A 16,551-nucleotide genomic window follows, 5' to 3' on the forward strand; every position below is an offset into this window, starting at 1 on the left:
GTAGCATCTCCTACAGGGTTTCTTACCTTCTGTGGTGTGTGGCACTTTTACTGTGGAAGTTTTCCCCATGATGACACAGAAGGGGGGTCCTGTCACCTCCCCTGGCTATTCTGTAGACATCATCATATGTGTGAATTATTAAAAAGCTGTAGAGAAGGGCTGGCACTGGGAAGGAAGAGCTTTGTTTCACAATCAGGCTGTCACCCCTATCCCAGTAACTGATGTCAGGGAAGTCAAGGCTGTGACTACTGCTTTGTATGACCAAAGTCCTTCATATCTCATGCTGGATTTCAGCCTAGAGGCTGTCAGAGGGCACAAAGAGCAGGCTAAGGGATCAGTCTTGGGCTACTTGGCTGTGCCCTGGCACCATGCTCTTTGCTTGTGTATTTTGGGTGCTCCCACATCACCCCAGGGGTGCAGGGAATCTGTGAGTTACAGACCCCTATTGTCCCAGAACCAAATGGTGTCAGGGACTGAGCCCAGGCACAGTTTGTAGAGGCAGGAGGCCCTTGAGGAGGCAATTCTCCTGTTGATGAAAGGCTTGCCTGGGTTTTATAATTTTGGATCTGTGCCCTTCTCCCCCTCTTATCCCAGACTCTTCTTTTCATAACTGCTTCTTTTGCTCTGGTTGCTGTTCACCCCTGCCCAACCCTTCTACCACTCAAGCAGCTTTTATTTTGGAGTTTTAAGAAGCTGGGAGTGGCTGAATCTCTCGTATTTTACCTGCAAGACACAACTGCATGTAAATTGAGGAAATTAGCTTTAGTTGGATTTTTTTTTATTTTTTTCTCTCTTTTTTTTTTTTTTTTTTTTTTTTTTGTAATTCTTTTTGCCCACAGTAGACTGCAATATGTATAACGTGAAAATGCTTGTATAATATCCTCACAGTTTTTATAGCTCCCAGTTTTCCTATATCCTTATCCTTATACCTGCCAGTTTCTCTGTGCAGTACCATACACCATATGGTAGTGTATAGCTGGTGGGAGGTTGGGTAGTGCTCCTCCTCCTCTTGCCTACCTTTCCGCTCTCCACTATAGCTGCTGGTTCATGCAGAGAGCTCTCTTTGGTAGGTTTTTTCCACCAATAATGCTCAGCTTAATAGCTTCTAGCTATTATGACTGACTTCAGAAGCATTCTTCAAGCTATACAGCTAAGAGCTATTTGCATTTTGCATTGTGTGACATGAATTGAAGACTGAAGACCTGGAAAACAAGTAGATTGCAAATTTTGGTTATCCACTGCCACTGTGAGTTGGTAGTCATGCTGTGCTACAGAAACATGTACATGTACTTGTTTACTTACTCACTAGGGTTGTTTCTCAGTACAGACAGTTTTGCCATTAAAATCTGCAGAAATTTTTGTGTTAAAAAAACAGGTGAACACCAGCAAGTTGGTGTACATGACTTTGTTCTCCATTTCCCAGTGACAGAGGTTTAAATGTAGCCAGCAAACTCAGAATAGGCCAAACATCTGTGATCAAAATGAAGACCCAGCAAGTATCTGGTTTGGTCTCAGCTTTTTGGGGAATATGGTGAACTCTGCAGAATTATTCATTTTCTACATGAACGAAGTAAAATGGGTCCTTGCCCCTTTCTCCCACTGTCACAGAATATTGTAGTGTGTGGCAATGTAGGAAGCAAGTACCAAGATGAAAAGAATGAATATTCACAAATTAATACTATCAATCATTGTTTACTTTATAGCTGACCTGGAGGGCCTCCTTTTGCTCAGGAACTGTACATGTTCATAGACAACACAGACCACTAATAGGGAGGGAAGGAGAGGGGTTATTCTTATTGCAAGGATAAAGATGTGAGGAACAGGGACCTTGAGGAAGCCACTGAAGATGAGGCAAGGAGTCTGTGGCAGAGCTAATGCTCACTGCAGAGTCCCAGTGCAGCAGTGCCTTATCTGAAAGATCATATTCCCTCTTATTAATAATGAATATGATCTTTCAAGTAAGATTTTATGTATATTTAAATTTAATAGCTCTTCATTCAGGAAGGGCTCAATCCTGCTAGTTCCTACGTCCAATTTGTGGTGGTTTAGGTCAGTTGGGAGCTGAGTATGCTCCTCTTTTCCTGAACCAAGCCCTTAGTGAAGCTGATGCTATTGACAGATTACCTTTTATAGCTCTTTAATGCATACTGTAGGTTTACTGCAAACTCCTTTCCCGCTTCGTTCTCCTTCCCTCTCTTAGAGCAAACATAATGTACAGCCCATGTAAATATAAAACATTAAGCAATTACTGGGTTATTTCAGATGCAAGGCTAACAATACATCATTTCTGAAAACCACAGCTTCAGATGTAGGGCATGCTGTACCGGTCCTCTCATACAATAGTCACTGGAAAGTGAGCTCAGCTATTACTGTTGTATCCCTGAGTTATTACTAACTCACCCCAGGAAACAAAGGGGAGTCCCAGAGGTTAATGTGGTTACTAAAGCAATTTGAGCAAGCTGAGCTTATATCTGCTTACACAGTGTACAGAAGATATTTAAACAGCAGACTTCCATCTCCTGCTCTTGTCTGCCGACTCCTACATCACTGTCTTGCTTTTGTAATGACTGCCAGTCTTCTGCTGAAACAAGAAACAGCCAATTTGAGAGTCACTGTGTATGAGGTCCCTCAGGCAAATTGCCTGGCACCAGATTTAAGAAGCCTTAGTTTTAACGTGGGTTTTTTGCTGAAAATTAAGACTTCTGAATTTGCATGGCTTTTATCCCCTTCTGTCCCCTTCAGCCCTGGGATGTGTCCTGGGAGCAGCCTGAGTAGTGTGGTGTGGACAGGGGCAGAGGCCCAGGCAGCAGTGCCCTTGGTTCTCTGTGTCTGGGTGAATGGGGAAGCAATGGTATTGCCTCTCCTCAGGACAGAAACATTTCCTGGTCTGTGGAGAGGGGTTTGCAGGGGTCCTAGACCGATGCAAATAAAGAACCATTCCAAACCCCTTCCTGAGGCTCGGTGGTGCCTTAACACTAACACTGCCACAGCAGTAATGCTGAGTAATGGTATCTCTGCATTTTCCCCATGGACAGTGAGTCCCCAGGACAGTGGTGGGGCACTGAAGCCCCAGGGTGTCAGTGGGTGTGTGATCAGCTCTGCCATCAAGTGGGTCACTGCTGGCAGCTGCGGCACTCGCGGCTCCAGCCTGCTTCCCTTTGCAGTGCACACAGGGTGCTTCAGGCTGTTCAATTTTTTAGTAAGCGCCAAAGGCACGTTGGTAGGGCAGGCTCAGTGAAGTTTGTGCTGCCAGTGTTCTGCCTGTTCAGTGGGTAAACAGCAGAATGAATCTCCTGAGCTGTCAATCCAGCACCTCCACCAGCACTGAAGACCCTGAAAAAGATGTTTTTGAAGAAAGTAGGGATGCGTTGTGCTTCCTTGGAGTACCAAGTTGAAATAAAAGCTAGGATGTGCTTGGAAAACCTGCTTGATACTATTTATAGGCTTCCTCACTCCACCAAATAATCAGTCTTCTGAATTTCTGAAGTTTGGTAAAATGTTAAAATCAATGGACTGTGGGTCTGCATAGCAAGCTCAGAGTGACTCAGCACCAGCACAGTAACCTCTGAGCTTTGCAAATTATTATGCCCTGCACTAATTATTTCTGCCTTAATAGATTTTGTTTGGAATGGGAACATGGCTGATTCCAGTCAGGAGCAGCTCCCTGACAGCCCCCCGAGGCTCAGTGCTCCGGAGCCTGGCCTGTGTGAAGGGCTGGCTGGCTCTGTGATGCCAGCCTTGGATGGCAGCACTGGTTTTCCCTTTAGTGGTGATAAATGAGTTTTTACTGATGGATTTTTGGCTGGCCTTTTCCAGGCATTTGGCTCACAGCTGAGCTAGTTGTCACAGCAGTAATGGGGCTGCTTATGATCCTGATAAGGGGTCAGTTTGCTGACAGATTATCTTGCCCTTTGCTTTCTTACTTAGAATGTGAAAAATGCACTTCTTGTGTTTTCTTGAAAATACCTGATCCACAATTCCAGTTTGGGACCCCTTGTGTATTTGGATGTGTGATGGGAAGGGTTGGTGTGACTAAAAGAGATGCAAATCATAGGAGCAGGATGCAATTTTAATATTTGAACATTGTTATATTTGGAGTAAAAGAGGGCACATCTTTGGTTCAGTGTCCATATTTTGTTTGTGTAGGAATAAGCAGTGCTCACTTATCTGTGCATCATTTAACAATTACATAAATAACATTTATAATTATGATTAATTTATTTAGATTTTTCTTGTGTGGGCTTTCCATTTGCACAGATATTTAGACAGAATTAAAAGAATACAGGTTACCAGCAAGGTATTTTCTTAGGCTTTCTCTGACTGTATATCATTCCCATTTGATTTAGCATGTGAGTGAAGTGGCCACAAACTAATTCTTTATGGACATGTTAAAAATCTTCCAAGCAGAACATGAACTGACAGCCTGTTTGGCTGGCCCTGACTATAAGCTGCAACAGGACTGAGTCAGGTTTGTTTGTGGGGAAAATAACTAAACTTGAGCAACACTGAACATCCCCACAAGCTTTGTTTATAATACATTTGTCTTATGAACATACAAAAGTTTCCAAGCCTGTGCTTTTGTTAAATTCAGAATTTCAGTGCTTTTAAGAAACAGTGATCAATAGTTCTTCACTTTTCTCTCATTCTGATGTGCAGAATTTGCTGGGCACGGCTGAGAGGCACAGCTGTGATTAACAGGCTGTGATGCATTCCTCCAGGAGACACTGGCCTGCTTTGGGAAAATGATAATTTTTTGAAAAAAAATTTTTTAATTTCTCCTAGAAACCTCTAGAAGCTGCAAAAATAAGTATTTTCAGGTCAGAATTGGAGAAAATTAAAACATTTATAGCTTTTCCATGAAAAGCGGATTTATCCAGGACACAAAAGCGACTTTTCTGTCATTTCCCATTGTGTAACCCTCCTCTCAAACATCCTTCACAAAAATTCCCAAAGGCATTAATGAAAGAACATTAGAAGGAAAAATTTCAGGAAGCTTTGGTATTTACAAAGGGATTTTTTATCAGCTTTCAGTTTGCAGAAGAAAATCTTATTCCTGTAGAAGAAGGAACCCAGACATATCCATCTTAATGAATTTCAACCATGAGCATCAGTTTGTGATGTATTAGCCAAAATCTAGAAAGGAGAGTGGGATGTTGATAACACTGCAAGCAGGGGGAAGATGGGCAGAGAGCCTGTCTCACATTTGCTGAAGAAATGACAAATTCGTATTATTTACTGTCTTTAAATAAATTGCCTTAGTGCAAAGCTACTATCTGTACTTAGTCAAAGCTCACAGTGACTTACAATAATTTCAGAGTTAGAATTTAAAGTGAGAACTTTGGGACTGAGCCACATACCAGTACACCAGTATGAAGCACCCAGTCCTGATTATTTATAATGAGGGCAGAAGAGGAGACAACTTTCTAATTTGTAGCTCCTCCAAGAATGGCAGAACCACCGGGCTTCCCCTGTGGGCCCTTGGAACCCCTAAATCATTAATTATTCAATAAATTGCACACAAGAGGAAAATGGGAGCCTGGGGGGGCACCTGGCCAGGAAAGCCCAAACTTGTGCCCAGTCACCTCTTAATCCCATTTCTGGTGGGAGTCAGGTGGGAAAGGAGTCTGCTTTGTCCCAGGCTTTTCTCAGGGACATTTCAGTGAAATAGAATTAATCCATTTCTGTTGATAGTCTCCATTTTTTTTTTTTTTTTTTTTTTTTTTTTTTTTTTTTTTTTTTTTTTTTTTTTTTTTTTTTTTTTTTTTTTAGGGGTGTGGCGATAAATTGATTAATTGACATTTTTCTGACAAAATGTGTTCTGCCAGAAAATGCGACCCTTTCCTAATTAGAGAGCTGTATCTGCCCTCTGTGTTTCAGGCTTATAATTTTATTTGGAGATCAGCTTGTGAATTTTTACCACTGAGAGCAGTTTCCTAAAAATCTGTTTAGTATTCTGGCAGTTTGCAGGATGGAAAAAAAAACAAACCAAAATGCTTAGGGGCAAATTTTCTGCTTGGTGCACAGGGAGTTTTAACACATAATAACTGCAGCTGGGTGGGTAACTGCAGTGGAAATTTACTTCTTCATATCTTGGGACTTTGAGGAAAGGTGGTTTTCTATGTAAAATCCAGGTTTTTTGCCTCTTTGTATCTCAACATTATATTTAAGAGGAAGCAGATGAAATTTGTAATGCACAGAGGTGGGAAATGTGCACTATTACTCTAATCAAAACCAGCTGAAATAGCTCAGGTAGGCATCTGCCAGTTGGAAATGTTACTGTTTCTTAAAAATCATATGATAATTGAATGTAATGTTTGTGCTGGAAGCTGAATGCATTTCAGATGCAAGGTAGACCTATGTAATGCAGAGCAGTGGTGCACAATTAGGGTGCTTCTTAACTGACATTGTTAGGTTTGCACGATGCTCTCCTTGTGAAGGCATCTGCAACATTCCTCCCAAGTAGATGCAATTACCTTATGAAACTTTGGAAGGATTTGGGACAGAGGAGAAGTGAGGAAGATGGTGGTTTAGGAAGGGGCAGTGACATGCTCTGATGGGAGCCATCTGATGGGCTCTAGTGTTGAGAGGACATTGGGATCTGAATTGTGCTACAGACCATGATATAATTTTAGAGCAGACCTAACGGGTTTTCTGTTCACAAAGCTTTGATTCCCTTTGCAAGAGGAAGATTTTTTTTTTAGGTGATTATGACAGCAATCAAGATAAATCTAATCCACATATGCTGGAGATGTGAGGAGTCTCAGCACCTGCTTCTTTGGTCTCCTGAACCCATCCAGCTGAACCTGACTTACTTGCTAATGGAGACACTGGTGAAACCATTTACATGGCTGTCTGATTTTCTGCTTCTTTAGCACTGGGTACTTCTCTTGGTGGGAATAAATACAGTCTGAAGTCCAGTCCGAACTTCTCTGGTGAATGTTAGCCCCCAGAAGAGTACCACAAAAGACACCAGGGCCTTGCAACGGGGACCACAAAGCTGGTAGGTGAAACTGCAAAGTTTAACATGTAAAGAAACAATGAGTTTAAATGCAGGTTCTGTGCTCCCAAGATTAGGAGGATCTTAAATTCTTCCTCCAAAGTTAGAGTTCTTCCTCCTTCTTAGTTAGAGATAACTGGAAGATCTGATATACTCTAGAGGTTCTGTCAGTGGCTGAGACATGCATAACTTGGGGTGAGAGTTTTTGTTAATTTTAATTTCCAGATTGCTCTTGGCAAAGGTAGCAAACATGTTAGATGAGTTATTAATTTTAGTTTTGGAAGTTCTCAGATTTCCATAAGCTTTTACCACATTTTTAATTTTCCTCCTGTTCATCGTATATTACTAAGAATATAGTAGCTGTAGTAATTCTAAAATTTCCTTAGCTTTTGCAATATTTCTTAAACCACCCTAATCTCACAGCAAAAGTAGTTCCTCATTATTACACTCAAAATATAAGGAAACTCCAAAGAACCAAATTAGCTTTTCCCAGCCACTGCTAAGTTGATATGGGAGGCATGAAGATCATACTAAAAAAAAATCTTGGTTTAGAAATGCTTGTGTAAATTGGAGAAGTTATTCCCAGCCAGCACTCCCAGAATACAATGCCCATGTCAAAATCCTCTTATTGTGAAAGAACATAGAAGCAGAACAAAATGTTACTGAGAGAGCTCTGTAAAACGTGTGTCACTTCACAAGGGCTGCTGCGATAATTTTCTTCTGATTTGACCTTTGTAGGTTTAACATTGCAATTGAGGTGGCTGGAGCTTTGATTCAGATGAAGACAAAAACCTAAAAATAAACCTAATTAGTTCTAATACAGAAAACTGAGGTCCATATAATTTTAGCATACAATTATGGGTGTGCTGAGGTTCACTCAACTACTTCCTATAGAGAGTCAGTTGATAACACTTGCACTGTTAATTTAAAGCTAGTAGCAGAACCTGCCAAAAGACAAATCAGGCAGGTTTCCTGCAGCTTTTATATTTCTCCAGAAGCCTTCTTCCAAATGAGTAGTTTTCTCCTACTGCTAATTCATTATTGTTACAGCACTGTGCCTTACTGTCAGAATAAGATGTGGGGGTTCAGTGGGGTGAACATTATCATTATGGCTGTAAGCAGCAAAAAGCAAAGTGGCTGTGAATTGGGCTTTGTGGGTGTTTTGCTAGACATGAGCTTGTCTCATTACAGTTGTGTCTAGATGGTTTGATGCAGCTCCAGATTAGTGATGCCTGTGATGGATTTGAGCAAGATGTTGGGGCCAAGGGTGCTGTGCTTTGCTGGATGTCGAGTTGGGTCCTGGTGGTTATGATCGAGTGCTTCAGGTAAAGTGCTTGATCTTTTTTATGGTTTGCAGGAGTTTGAGGGACTTGGGATGGTAATTAAGGGCTCTCTGCCACTGCCTGCATTTTATGAAGCTTCCTTCTTGTTTTGGAGCAGACTCTCTGCAGTTGATGCAAGAATAATCCCCAAGAAACAAGGCTAGACAGTAAGAGGTGAAGTTGAACAGGATATATGTCCAGCAAGGGAACGTTTTAAGTGCAATTACACAAGCTTGTCTGATCCTAAAATTTGATTAAGAACAAATGAAATTATATTGCTGGGCAGTCAGAGACTTCTCTGACCACTTTAAGCCTTTGCCTAGGGCAACCTATGAATATTCAATGTGATGACCTCTCTAATAATACTGCAATCACCTGAACATACAAGTAATGGCTTTTTTTTTTTCCTTGAAGCAGGAAATGTTTTTCATTATTTTTCCCCTTGATTGATTGGCACACCTTGAACTCAACCATTCAGTGGTTAACACTTCCTGATTGTCCTATGCTGATCTTGGCTATGCCTTCTTCATCATAGGATTGATTATTTGAAGTCTGAAGCAGTTGTGTGAGCACCTGCTGAACTAGTTTTAGATTATCTGAGTGTTTTGGGTTTTTTTAAAAAATTATTATTATTGCTTCTAAGACAAGAACCCCTCCTCACTGTCTGTATTAACCAGCTCTGCTGCCTCTCTCTTTGGGCAGAGCTGGGGATGTTGGGCTCCCACTGCTTCCTATTCTGTCAGCTGAGGACAAAGAAACCATTTGATTCCTTGTGTCTCTGCTCCAGAACATGAGTCTAAACAAAAATACTCATTTACTGTTTCCATTTAGGCCTGTTTCCTGGTTTTGACGTTTCCCATTGCTCTCCTTCAGACTCTTACCAAGCAGTCCCTCTCTCTCCTGTGGGGCAGTGCCCCACACTGGCTAAACTTTCCAACAAAAGCCTTGCTGCTGTGCACAGCTTGCAGACTATTCCCTTAGTTATGCATGTATGTTTGTCTCTTCCAAAATTGTGGCATTCTTGATTCCCACTCAGTGTAATTTGCTGTAATTGCTAGATCCTTTTCTAAAAACTTCCAACTAATCAATTTTCCACCATCCTGTATTTCTGCAGTGTAGTATTTTTGCATGGTCTAATTGAAATGTTTGTGCTAGTTCCCCAACTTGTCAGGACAATTTGCAATTCTGATCCTGTCCTCCCACACGTTTACAGTCCCTTCTGGCTGGGGGTCATTTGCAAATGTACTGAGAATACTCTGTATCCTACCTTCCAGGTCACTGCAATGTGGCATTGAACAGAGCTAGCTCAGGACAATTCCCCTAGGAATACCTTTGCTTTGTGCATCCTTCTGTTCTGACAGAAACAATCAATAACTCCTCCCTGCCTTAAGTCACCCTGTCTTTCTTGCATCCACCTAAGGTAGTTTCATCTACATTGTGTATCCAAAGCATATAAAAATATCATGGGAAACATTGTCACAGGCTTACTAGGTGCAGCATGACATTTACCCTTTTTCCTTTCACCACAAGGCCTGCTATTGTGCTGCAAAATTAAATGTTATTGTTTTGATGTTATTTTTATGTGACAGATTCATGTGTGGTGCTGTTCATCTCCTTCATGTCCTCCATGGCCTTACAAATCACTTGTTTATTTGTCCCAGCATTCTTGACTGCCCTTTCATTTTTCACTATGCCATCCTCCCCCACATTCAGCACAGGCACTGTCATTTTCCAGTTCTCCTGTGTCTCCTCTATGGCTTCTTGAGGTGAACTCCTAATGATGTCCCTGACCCGGTCAGCATAATGACCTACAGGCTATTTACTCCAGGAACTAATTTGCTGAGGCAATCAGAAAGATCTGAGTTACTCAAGTACCCTTGAGTCTGCGTTTTTGGTTTTGTTTTTTTTTTCCTTTCCCTTAACATGGATGGTGATAGACACTTTCTTCATAGGTCTTAATTGTTAACCATCCACATGGTGTTGACCTTTTGATGAAAATTATTGTTTAGGGGAGAGTCTCAACATCAGCAGAATCTGTCTCTTCTGAGCAGCAGTATGACACTCCTGGTTTTTTCCTGATGATTCCATTACTTACCAAATTTCTTAGTTATACCCTGTTTTGTGATTTAACCTGCCTTGTTGCAGCCTGCACTGAAATTTGTTAATACCTGCCCTGGGGGGGTCAGGCCCTTTGCCAGGCCAGGTCAGGCAGTCACAGAGAGCACAGAGGGAAGGCCCCATGGTGGGGCACCCCAGGGGTTTGCTGCCAATTTCCCTTCTGTTCTCCCAGAGCTGCTCAGCAGTCACACAGAAACAAGTGTCTTAAAAGTCGCTTCCATCCCTTGTTCTAGGTCAATGCTAGGTTAGTGTAGACAAATTAGATGGTCTGCCCCTGATTTTGCCATTTAGGAGGCAGAAGGCAACTGGTAAATATCACAGACAACCCTTGTCTTCATGTTGAGCCACTCTATTGCATTTCTGTCGTTCGCGGAGCCAAAGAGCCGCAGCTGGGAGGAAATTGCAGACAATGAAAGTCCTCTGGCCTGCCCAGTCGTCGTGATATACAGAGGAACTGTGTTAATTTATATAAAGTGGCTTTTGCTAAGGCTGCTTCTACTTGAATTTGATTTTGAAAAGAAGACATTATTCTCCCTCCTTACTTCACAATGCTTATTGTATTCTCCAGTCAGGTCACTTGGTACCTGACGCATCCCACTGCTTTCTTGCTGCAGATAAAATAGTGCCTTTTGTTCCCCCTTGTTCTGGCCTGACCTCTTCTCTTGCCATGCCATCCGCATCTCTCTGACGTCTTTATTTTTGTGGGCTCAGCCGGTGCATGGGAGAGCCTTTGTGGAGGATTTAAGGAAGACAATCTCACAGCTCCTGGCATCCCCCTTCTAGTTTCATCCCTTGGCCTCTCGCCACTGTGTCCCGATTCAGTCCGATTCATCTTCCTTCCAGCAAATCTGCTGTGAGAGCCCTCTCGCCTTCTGTGTGAGGAAATTGCATTCCCCACAGGGCACGTGTGCTGATGACCCAGCTGCCCTGGTTGGCCATGCTGAGGGAGCTTCAGCTTGGAGGGTATTTGAGCCATCCTCAGCATCACAGCAAATTTCCACAGGACTCGATCCTTTTATATCCCAAGATTGCAATGACCTGTTGGCCCTTGCGGGGTTATAAGCACTGAGCAGGAAAGTAATGGGGGGATTTTCGTATTTTTTTTTTTTTTATATTTGTACTACTTTTCTTACATGTATCAGAAAGTCCACCTGGTATATATTATTGATGTATAAGCTGCAGAGAGGAGGTTGTTTGAACCTTGACAAGGGCAGTCTCCATGGGGAGTGCTTGCCTGGAGCAGCTCTGTGCTTGGTAGGACCTTAGTCTAGGTGGGACTAAGCAGCAGCCAGCTGGACAGGAATCTTCCCTAAGATACAACATAATCTCCTCTGCAAATACTGTTTTCTTTCTTCTTTGGAATTCCTAGCTCTTTCAACCAGGATCCCAGATCTTGTGTTTTTTTTTTTTTAATATATTTTTTTATATTTGTCTTTCACTGCCTCCTTTCAATTGCTCTGTGCCCAAGCTGGAAAAAACTAATAAAGCACTGCTGTTCTCACCCTGCACCTTGTGTCTCTGTGTATCTTTCTTTACTTATAACCCCTCTAACCCATTTTCTTTCTTATTACTCCTCTCATGCTTATCACTTGCCCACGTTAAGATTTTTCTGCACCTGATAGATTTGAAAAATGGGAATTAGATTGCTAATAATTAGATAAATTTTTGTATGAAGACAGGGTTAGAAGGTCAAGACTAGCTAGTTCTGAAGAAAACTATCAGGAGTTAATTTATAAATCAGAATTTGAATTAAAATTTCTTCCTATTTGCTGTTTCAAAAAAAAAAAAGAGGATTTGGAGATATTAAATTGCATAGACAATGTATAAACTAGTACTTTTTGACATGATGCATCATGAGTACATTGAACTCTCTGCTTTTGGGTATTAAGATATAATGATGTTCATGACAAAAGGAGTGAGGAATTTATTTATATGGCTAATGAGAATTCATACTATTGGAAAAGATTTAATAGATGAAATTTGTAAGATGTATGCTTCAAGCATTCTTACAAATGTGTGTGTCCATTTAGAAATACAGCCCCTTAGAATAGGAGCCTCTGGCTTCAGACCATGAAGCAGTTGCTGACATGAGAGCATAAATGGGGCCATGTGTGGTGACAGACCCTGCCTGAGGGACCCCAGCTCTGCCTGCAGCAGTTCCCAGCACCTAGGGCACCCAGCAGAGCCTCTCCTGGATGGTGAAAGCATAGGGTGTTCTAGGCAGCCTGGCTGCATGTGCCTGCTGGCTTTTTTCAGGATGGTAAAATTGGCACCTCTATATAGAGAAGCTTCAAGAGATCTCTTAACTAGGTCACACAGCTAGATGGGTTTCAGTTTTATACAACTTTCAGTATTAAATACACAGAATAAGGCTCTCTGGGAGTTTGTGCTTTGCAGTATCTGCAACCAGGAGAGCTGGGCAATGGTAGAGAAGTCTGGTGTACGGAGAGCCTATGGGATTACAGGGGACTATTAGTGTTTTATCAATACACCACTTAGACCCGACAGCTTAGGGACCTGGGCTCACATCTATCCTTCAACTTTTATCAATGACTTCATCTTAAAGAACAGCAAAAGTGTTCACAAAGGACTTGAGGTCCCTATTACATCTCCAGGTGATGTTAGCAGTCCTTGGAGCAGACCCCGTACTTTGCTTCCCTTTCTGTGGAAATGCCATGTAGTCCTTGATCCCTCTTGATCTAGGATCACAACCCAAACTCTCAGGGGAAGCAGGATCAGGGATTTCATCCCCTGCAAGCAAATGGGTGCACTGCACAGCTCCATGCCTATGGCAGCAGAGTAGAAGTCTCAGTAGGATCCTTTTTTGCAGGGATGTGGGGGCAGGCAAGCCAGGAACCAAGTAGGTGTGTTGTCAGGATTTCTGAAAGTCCCTCTGGAACTGGTGTATTTAATCCCTTTTTATTATTTTGAGCTAAATGACACATTGATAAACTGTCTAGGATAAATAGTGTTTTCTACACATTACCAGACAGTGGGGAATTTTTCAATGATCCTTTGTCACTATTTAAGATCAAAAAGGTTTGTAGCCAGTGAAATGGGAGAAAGAAAAAGCTTCTTGATATTGCAGCGAGTGTTTAAGTATCCCATTGTTTAGTTAACATGTTTTGACAGATGTGGTTTCACGATGCATAAGAGTTTAAAAAGAAAAAAAAGAAACCACCAACCTATATAAACCCCATCAGTTGAGGATTGGAAATTAGATTTACTTCTTACTGAATAGAGTTATTGTGTTGTACCATGAAGCTAGTGAAAATGTATAGCCATGACAGTGCTTGGATTTAAAACACTATATACCAGGTGGTCTTGCATGGAGTGATCAGAATACTAAGTGTCACTGGTGGTTTACAATGAGACTGAGAGATTATTTGTTTTAAGATGAGTAGGCCTGTTGTAAAAGTGTGAAGAATCTATGACTTGGGGGACACATGGCAGACAGGCCAAATATTCTTCATTATGATTAAGTAATATCAAACACTAAAGTCAGATTGCTTGTTTTAGTAATGCTGTTGCTCTCTGTGTTTATGGCAAGTTAATCTGTGTCTCTGGCTCAGCAGTAGCTGGGGGTGGGGGGGTGTATGTATATGAATTTTGGCATTTGGAGTATGTTTTTTCATTTGTTCGTCGTCTCTGATTTCTCTATTTGAAGTAGGGTGTATGTGTGAGAACAGCCAGTCTGAGCTTTCATCTCCTTCAGGATTTGACCCAATGTCACTGTAATCTCTGCCAAGCAGAACAGAAGGCTTTAAAAAAGAGCATGGTGCGATCTCCACCAATTTTGAGCTGAGCTTTGGTAGGGTTTCTGCTGCTCTGTGGTTTTCCACATCCAGCAAGCTTCCATTTGTAGTACTCGCTGTGCTAGGGCTTCAGAGGGGAGTCTCCAGGGACTGTGCCCATGACTGAAGTTCCATCCTCTGATGTGGTCCTCACCTTGCTCCCTTGCAGAGGAAAGGTGACATGAAAGCATGTAATGCAAACATGTCAGTTGTGTAGGAATTCATAATTTTGAGCCTTTCCCAGGCAGTACAGACCTCCTAGCCCCTAGTGAACACACAAAAATACTGATAAACAATAATGTTTGTAAAATGGCAGTTTTTGGCTTGCTGAGCTTCCCAGCTTAGCCCCTCCTTGTTGGCTAGCTGGGCCTTCTGGAAGGCTATCCAGCCTTGGCTGCAGGGATGTGCTGCTGGTTCATGCTTTTGGCAGAAGAAAATCATATTGGGAAATATGCACAGCTACTGATTTGCATGCAGTTACACTTGCTTACACTTGAACTGAGTTTGATCCTCAACTCTGCAGTAGTATTTAGGTTTCTAGTGCTTTGCTGTGTCTGCTGTGTGCTCAGGTCACCAACACACAGAGGCAATGCTGCAGCTCCTCAGGGCTGACAGCAATCCTGTTAGTTAGTTTTGTAGGGGGGGTTACTTTTTTCCCCCAGATGTTTAAATAACCAGTAACATCATACTCTGCTTTAATGAGCCAGTAGCAAAGGAACTGAACACAACAAGAACAGCAGGAAAAATACAGCATATATGTGGGGAATTAAACAACAGGCATTTTCTCATCTCACCAGCAAGGCTCTAACTGAAATATCTTCACAGAAAGAATTTCAGTGGTTCTGATTTTACACAGAGTAACATTAAAAATAAATGTGCTAAGCATCTTGAAGTTTCAGTCAGTAGAATACTTGGGTCTCTGGCAGTATCTAAACACACTTTCTCTTGTTTGCAAGATTATTGCAATGTTCTGGATATTCCTTGGGTAAAAGGAGAATGGTCCTGATGGATGGAGTAAGGGTTTCCACTGGTGTGTTGTAAGTCTTCTAGCTGCTAATGAAGAGGTGCTTGCTGCAGTTGTATGTAGCCAAGAAGGCTGAGGGATCCCCAAGGCTCTGATTCCTGTGCCCCTGGCCATCTGTAACTCTCAGTGTAGTGGTGTGACATGAGCAAGGAAACGAAAAGGAAAAAACATTGTATGTCTGTGAGCATTTTTGAAAAATTAAACCAATAAAACGTTCAATGAATATATTTACTAGGCATTTATGCAGCTTTATAAGCTGAAAATAAAGATGGGAAGAAGCAAGATGAATCATTGTATGCCTTATTCCAAATTAAGAAAAAAAGTTGTCAAGTGAATCATTTGTCAAATGTGAATCCAGCAACTTTTTGGTTCTCTGTAGTGGTATTTCTGAGAACTATAGCAAATAAGTGTTAGCTTGGCTCACTAGTGCATGCTGTCTTGGCCTTGAAATTCTGTAGGCCAAAGTACAAAGTTGCTCAGATTCTTCATGAATTTGTTTGCTCATTTTGACTATGTATTGCTAGACAGCCAAACAGGTTTATGTCATTGTTGGGTTTCTTCCTGGTGTTCAATTTCATGTTATGCCTGTGGCAGATCCTTCATGGTAAACTGCTGAAAAATCATTCTATTCAACATATCCCTACTTGCTTCCATTTACTGTAGCTGGTACCTTGAAGATTTCTATTCCTTCATTTCCTTGGTACCAAATGTTTTAATTATTAGCCTGTAAATGTCCCTGAGAACTTGAAAATCTTGTCCAGATGGGCTGATGCCTCATTATTAACAGAAATAGCTTTTCAGAATCCATTTACATATTTTTCTGGTAGGTCCTGCCCTATTCTTAAGAGTTCATGTCTCCTCTGATTTGAGAGAATACTTTGATTCTTAATTTTGTACCCAAATACTGCAATGCTAACTGACAGCATCTCCTTGCTTTCCTTTCTGTTTTAATGTACAGATCCTTTAAGGCCAAATCAGGAAAAATCACTCATTGAATCTTTAACCATTAATTTTAGTGGAAATTTTGCAGAAGGAGAACAGATTTTTTTTTTTGTCTAATTACCACTTTTGATGCTGCAGAAATATTGAAGGCCATATTCTCTATCTCCTGTACCTTAGACAAGCTTGACAGTGGACATAAGATCACTAAAAAGAAAGAGATGGAGGGGGGGGGTCTTGGGGAGCAGAAGTGTCAGAGAGGCTGTAGGGTGTGGCAAGGGAGGATATACAGATTGGCGAAGGAAGATCTGAGTACAGAAGTAGGAAGAAGATTGAACAAATAGAAAATTTCTCTAA

The 16,551-nt window shown here is 41.6% G+C and overlaps 1 long non-coding RNA gene across 1 annotated transcript in view; it reads left to right on the forward strand.

The window, feature by feature from the left end:
* Positions 1 to 771: 771 nt before the first annotated feature.
* The window catches only part of LOC139802023 (uncharacterized), a 316,071-nt gene continuing 300,291 nt past the window's right edge, over positions 772 to 16,551 (forward strand). The window contains exons 1-2 of the long non-coding RNA XR_011728466.1: positions 772 to 819; positions 5,692 to 5,771. This is a non-coding gene — a long non-coding RNA (uncharacterized lncRNA). The remainder of the gene's footprint in view (positions 820 to 5,691; positions 5,772 to 16,551) is intronic.

Source organism: Heliangelus exortis, chromosome 13, assembly GCF_036169615.1.
Source record: "Heliangelus exortis chromosome 13, bHelExo1.hap1, whole genome shotgun sequence".
Taxonomy (NCBI): Eukaryota; Metazoa; Chordata; class Aves; order Apodiformes; family Trochilidae; genus Heliangelus; species Heliangelus exortis.